Below are 7,416 nucleotides of genomic sequence, written 5' to 3'. Positions count from 1 at the left end.
CGCCATATCATGAAGTTGGTTTTTATTTTTATTTTTTATAAATTATTTTATAATTAATGTAATACTACAATGATTTATTATTACATAGCATTATTGCTGTATTACAGCTGTGTTATTTACTGCAGCAATAAAGTACAAACATTCTTTTGGAAAATGTTTTGATGCGTTTATATAATATTGACTTTTTTCTGGTTAGATATGCATTGTATTTATTTTGTAATAATTAAAGTGAAAATAGTAAAATGATATGTCAAGCTTTATGCAATTGCAAAATACAAAACCTTTTTTAAAAACTAAACCAAAGTTCTATTTAAAAGTAGTTCTCTAATTACATCACTACAAGTCTTTACCAGTTCATAGTCTGCCTAGTAAACTAGAGTTCTCTACTCACTAACTAGGCTTAACATTCATAGATAAAATATACAAGCAAGTACGCTAATACTAAATATACTATACTATTTAGATTAAATAATGAATTTTAATTTTACAATTTTATACTTTTTTCTGATGCCTTATCACCCTGATGAATAGAGAGTATTCCATATCATTTAGTGTTAATTAAGCACATTTTCCACATGTGAAATTGTCACCCACCAATAAATTATATTTAATGCAATTAAATGTTAAGGAAGAAATATCAGAAGGCAGAGGATATTGTATCAAGCATCTGAAACCTGAACCTGAATTTCTTTTATGATAGACTGGAGTACCATATATATTTTTCTGCTTGATGCTTTTTTATTCACAGGAAATATTTCATCCTGCTTGAACAGAGGAACTACTTCATACAGAGTAATCTCCCTCCAAGGCACCTGTTCTACCTTGGGGAATAATTTGAATTTCGCATCCACTAGATGCTCCTTTGTCAGAATGGAAAGGGACTGACCAAACTTCTTCGTTACTATCTTGCAACTGTTTTATACAGCCTGGGAAATTTAAAAATTCCACTTATTTTTTTATCAAACCTCGTATGTGTAATATGAGTTCTAATACTGCACACGTGATTGCTGGTGGGCTAAGTAATGCTTTCTTGCAATGAGGGTCTCTGAAAGTGCTGAGAGGAAAGTGTATTTTTATGTGAGACAGCAACAGATATGGCAAAGTCATTTTCTATGAGGTGTGAACAAAACCAGCAACACACAAGCGACTGTGGACAATTTTTTTAGCTGCTGACCACATAGTTACATTACTGGAGAACATGAAATTATTACTATATATGACCTTATCATTTCCTGCATAATTGCAACAACATAATACCATAAAGTATTTTCTGCCTAAAGACTATTTAATAAATTATTAAAATTATGTGATTAAAAGTAATGTGATAACTAATTATAAAAGTTGTTTAATCTTTGAGATCCACAACTGAAATACATTTTTTCAGTTTGATTACAAAGGTAATTTTATGTAATATAATTAATATTCTTATTTGTTATGATGATATTTCAATTTTTTATGGTTTGGTTTGTTATAGAATGGTTTTAGGTTAACTAGAAATCTTTATGAAAATTAAAAATACTGACTGCATGATTGTCTTGCACAAATCATGAGCAGTCTCTTGAATTTTTTTCGTTTTCTGCCAGTTTTTTTTACAGTCGGTTGTATTATTCGATTACAGTTTTCATGTATATTGTATCCATGTTATTTTAGGAAGCCGATCGAGTGACTGCAGAAATGAGGAAAGAGAAGTCCAACACAGTAGGCAGATATAAAGTAAATTACATGTCGCTAATTTCTGCGATAGCCAGTAAAGCAAATGCAGGTTTGTTTTTATAGTTTGTCTTTTAAACAGTTGAATATTTTATTTTAAGGGAATGATTTATCTACTGAACAGGCAGGTTTGTTATAAGAGAGTTGTCCAAAATCTAATCAGCAGAATATTAAAAAGGCAGGAATATTATTGTGAACAAGATACATGTTTCTTATACTATTCACTTTATTTCTTCCCCATAGTCTTCATTTCTGTGTTTACATTCTTCACATTATTTTGGATATTTGAAAAGCCCTTTATAATAGAAATTCATGTTAATTTCATGAAGAATCTTATAGAGAACTATTTGGATTGCTGTTACATTCTCATGGTATTTTATTTTCATTTAGTCTTTCACAAAACTCAAGAAATGATAACTTGAAAGCACTGACTTGTGATTTCAGAAAGGATGGGAGTAGTTCCTATCAGTATTCTACTACAGTGAGGTGAGCAGATATTCCATAGATGAGTGTAAGGTGAGAATTGTTAGTTGTGAATGACTTCTCCCTGGCTGTTTTCCTTGGTTTCTCCAGAGCCCAGAAACTCCAATTTGCACTAAACTGCCATCACTTTTGTTACCCATAACAATGTTCATGGCTTTTTGTTCATGAATTAAGATGTTCCATTATATGATTTAATTTTAAAAGTAAGATGGTGAAGCTTTCATTGATTAATATGATATTGCATTTTATTTTTTCCTCCTCCCCATTTTATCTTTCAAGCAGTTGTGATGTGATCTTTTCTTATAGTTTGGTGGTTCTCAATCCTTGACTGTGATACGGGGAACACAAATTATATGTCACACATCTTTATAATTAAATTAAACCTTTTCATGTGGTAGTCAGCTGAGGCTCTTTGTTAGCAGAATTGATTTAAGGCTGATGTTGGATCTTAGAGTTTTTGTCTTTAAGATGTCTTACTCATCTTCACTGCTGGCAACCATATAAATGAAAGTTCATTACGGATAACAGTTGCTTAAATTTTCTTAGTTGCAGGAAATTTAATAGAGTGCAGAATGATGTATTGCATTAGTCATTTTGCTCAATTATGATTATAATTTTAAAGTAGAAGTTCTCTTAAAACTTTTAGTTAAGGTTAAATTTTTAGTTAAGATATTCTAGTGAAAGTAAATACTGGACATTCAGGAAAAACTGAAAAAAAGAGCTAAATGAAAAAGGAAAATTAATAAAATTTGTAATGAAAAGATGAAGTTTAACTGACCAAAATAATGTGGAAGGACAGCAAATTAGTAGTTTCATTAGATTCAGCTGGAGCTAATTTCTGTTGTGAATTGCATAAGTATGTAGTTATCTTGAAAAAGAAATTTAGTTTGATGTTACTGGTCCGTATTTTGCAGTCAGATATTGTATTACTAATGGGCAGCTTATCTTCATTAACTTATAATTTTATCCCTCCTCCAAAGAAAAAGAAACAAAGTTAGGAAATATTTTCTGTGAATGTCAAAAGAAAGTTTTAGCGACTAAAAGTTTTAGAATGGAAAGCCAGTGTTGTAGCAAAATCTGTTATTCTTCAAGCATTATCTCAAAAAATCATTAGTCCGTATTGTCAATATTACATTACCCTTTTTGAATGATGTTTTGTTAAGTATTGCGTTTTGTGTTAACTGTCAGCCTGGTTTAATAAAACTCAATTTAAAGATTATGAAAGATCAAACTACACGTTTCAGTGATGGTGAAAGAGAGAGATGTTCTTTCATCATATGAATGTGCAACATAATTTATTATGGTAATTTTGAAGACTGCTTTAGAGGTCTTCATAATAATTTATAATATATAATTGTAAGAAGTTTGATTGAATAGTAGAAATAATCTTCTTTTTTTGAGTTTGGTACACATATGTTAAAACAATTATAAAATACAAAATTGTTAGTGTTGAAGAAATTTGGTTTTGATTGTTGAGCATTTGTTAGTAGTGTGGACCTGTCAAACCATAAATTACACCATTTTGTTAATTAAAATGGTTAATTTAATTGGTATTTTGTTAATTATTTAGCATATAAGTTATTTCATAGTACTCAGAAAGAAAGTTATGGGTGTTTTTTTTTGTTGACATATTCATTATCCTAAAATTATTAAGGAATCATCAGTTTAATTTAGGTAGAAATTTCTGATGATAATATAATTATAAAAATAAAACAAACAATTACTTGAAAAATTATTATTGCTTTAAATTTACAGTATTACCACAAATCTAAAAACAGTCATTTATTTTTGTCTAAGTGAACAGCAAAGCATTAGAGAAGCAGTTGAATTGTGATCTGAAACTTTTTCAAAGCCTGTTTTTTATAATTTTCCAAAAAAAGGTAAATCAGATTTTTATTAAACCGATTACAAACACCTTTGACATCTTGAACTTTCAATATGGTGGCCATAATTTTAAGAATGCCTTGAAAAGTAGTTACAGGTTAAATTTATCAATACAGAAAGAAAGTTTATTAATGCTATCCAAATTGTGCATATCCATGACAATAATCTGTAAAAATTCTTGCTCACCATTTCAGACCAGGCTGACTAATTGAAAGAATTTTAGAATACTATTTCAAAGGATATACTTTTTCTGAAGGTAACAAGACTACTTTTCTGAAGGTAACAAGCTAGGATATTTTAGAAAGCTATTTTCCCCAATTGCAGGTGTCCTCTATGATCAACTTAATCCTATAACTGTATTTCAATTCATTAAATTCTTACTGATAGACAATAATTCCCAAGTGTTCAGAATGAATGTACACAGCCTTCAGCAAATGAAGAAACTGAATACCTGATTGCTTTAAAATTTCTGAAAATGTCAAATCATTTTGAGAAGAAATTAGATAAAAAAATATAATCTATACTTTACCTTCCATGATAGATGATATTTTATATGCAGTTAGTGAATGATTCCCTATGACAGACATTCACCCGATTTGGAATATTTTTGGGTATTATATTTAGTATTTATTCATAAATATGTTCTTCCCTATCTATACTACACTTTACTTAGAGCATATAAATTAATAGTTTGCAATAATTCTATTTTACAGAACCAAAATACTAATACTTATACTGCATTCAATTAGCTTGTAGACTGACGAATAAACTAACATTGCGTTTGTATGAGTGATTTCATCATGATTCTGCTGAGTCATGTTCTGTGTATCAGTACAGATTCACAACACGGCCATAATGATTCACTATAATCATTACTCATATATTAGTTATCCTGTAATTAGTCATATAACCAAACGTTTATAAAATGTTGTCTTCTCAGTTCTACTAAAACCCTTCATCTTTTCATATGATCACTTTTTTGTTCTTGTGTTTACGCTAATGTTATTTAAAGCAATTTTAAGTTTACTGGAGGTGAGTAAAGTGTATTCCTTGATTTGTGTTATCATTATTTTGACACCATGTCCAATACCGATTCAGCTGATAGTAGATGATTATTGACCCTCTGAAAAAAAGGCTGTAAAAAAGCTTGTAAGTTGAGTGGAAAAATATGTAATTTTAAATGCTTTCAAAAGCAAATTACAGAGTAATCCAATAGTGTTGATTTCAGATGTAATTAGTAAAACTGCTAACATAACTGGAAGTTGTGCTGCTTCAGTGTACAATGTGATTACAAAGTATTAATTTACTAATGAATTATGGTCTGAGAAAACAACATCCTGTAGGTCAGTTGAAGATTTTGGTAAAACGCGTTTCGTAAAAAAGTACAGTTTTATTTTTGAAATGAACGTCTTACAATAGACAAAGTGTTATGAGTTGTAAAAGATAATAATGATCTACCAGATTTCTGAAGAACAATTTTTTATAAATCTTTAAATCATATGAATTTTACATATGAAAAATGGGGTCAGGAAAGTGCTTTAATTGACAGGGATGATGTCATTATATGGTTAAGATATTACCTCACTGAAATAAAGAAAATGAGGCAAGAAGGCCATAGAACATATTATATGGATGAAACTTGGGTCATTGAAAAGTTTCGTTTTAAAAAAAAGCTGTGAATTTTTTAACAGAAGCCTTTCTGTGTGGCTTATCAACCCATAATAAGCTCAATTTGATAAGCTCGATTTGATTGGCATCTCATTATTATGCATATCAATAGTGTTAGTGGGTTTGTCAGTGGTATTTCTGGATTTTTGAATGTAAATCTACAGGAGACTATCATAATGAGATGAAATAGTTTGACGATGTTACCTCTTCTGGAAGACGTAATCGGTTATTGTCTTAGACACTGTCCCTTATCTTTCATGTAAAAAGGAAAAAATTCCGGCGTGTCTTGAAAAAAGATTGATATCAAAATGTGGCTTAGTTCAAAAGGAATGATTCTTGAAGAGGACGAACTTCGCAAAGTTCGTTCGCTTCAAGTTTGTCCTCTTTGCTCTAATCATCGCAAAGGTTTTCATGTATTAAAAGTAATTTAATGTGTGATGAGTTAGAAAGATTCAGTGATAAAACTGTGCTTCAATTACCTTCCTATCATTGTGAACTCAATCCAATTGAGTTAATTTGGGGACAAATCAGAAGTTATATAGTATCAGAAAAAACTACTTTTAAAATATCTGATGTTAATAATTTATGCTTAAAAGCAATCGATAAATGAGCCAGCAGGAATGGAAAAATTCTATAAAACATGTAATGGATGCTGTTGAACCAAATGATTGGGAATTTGATAAGATAATAGAAAATAAAATTGAGCCTCTCAGTGTATCTCTTATTACTGACAGCACTACGGACTTCTTGTAGTCATATTACAATAACTGTATTGAATTATTATTTATTTATTGTCACGGAAATTTTTTAAAAATATTAATGAACTTTTACTGTTAGTGGACAGTTGACAATTTCACAACTCTTAAAAAATTCAAGGAAACTATCTAACAACTAACACTTGTAATAAATAAAATACTCATGGGTTATGTGCCAAAGAAAGTAGGAAATATTTTTTGATCATTTAACATGTCTTAATTTATTTAAATTTAAAATATATGTATAATTTTTGTAAAACATGAGTGCATGGTTACTGAATATTAACGTTGTGTAGTTTTTTTACATGCATAGGAGGTGCTTGTGAATTGGCTGCCTGAACACTCATATGCACAGTTTGTTTACTTCTTCTCTTTAAGTTAACTGAATTAGATATAATTTTCGTCCCAAAAATTAAAATAATCATTAGATGAGTATTTAATAAGATAGTTTAGCTTTTTGTCAGTGAACTGTATTAATTAATCAGCTGCAAAATTCTGTAAATATTAAAAGTTACTTGATTAATAACAAATTAAATTAATAGAATAATAGGATTTTGTCTTAATGTGCTATAGAACAGTAAGGTCTATGGTCCTGCAGTTGTAGGTTAGATGACATTGCAACAATATTTGCCAGATGAAGAGGGATATTTACTGTGAGCACAAAGTAAGTGTGTCATTGGAGATAATGTAAATGCTGATCATGTTAGGTAACTAATCACTTGATTGGTTGCAAGAGATATAATTAGAATGGTTTCAGCAGGACTGTCTAACAATGCTGTTGAAGTGATAAACTGGCTCAACATGATTCTTAAATAAAATTGATTCCTAAATCGATTGTATGTCTTGGCTGTGTGGATTGATTTGATCTGAATCCTTTGATTTCTTATTTTGTGGTATAATAAAATTCATAATTAAA

The sequence above is a fragment of the Lycorma delicatula genome, chromosome 1, assembly GCF_047948215.1.
Source record: "Lycorma delicatula isolate Av1 chromosome 1, ASM4794821v1, whole genome shotgun sequence".
NCBI lineage: Eukaryota > Metazoa > Arthropoda > Insecta > Hemiptera > Fulgoridae > Lycorma > Lycorma delicatula.
This window is presented reverse-complemented; position numbering follows the sequence as displayed.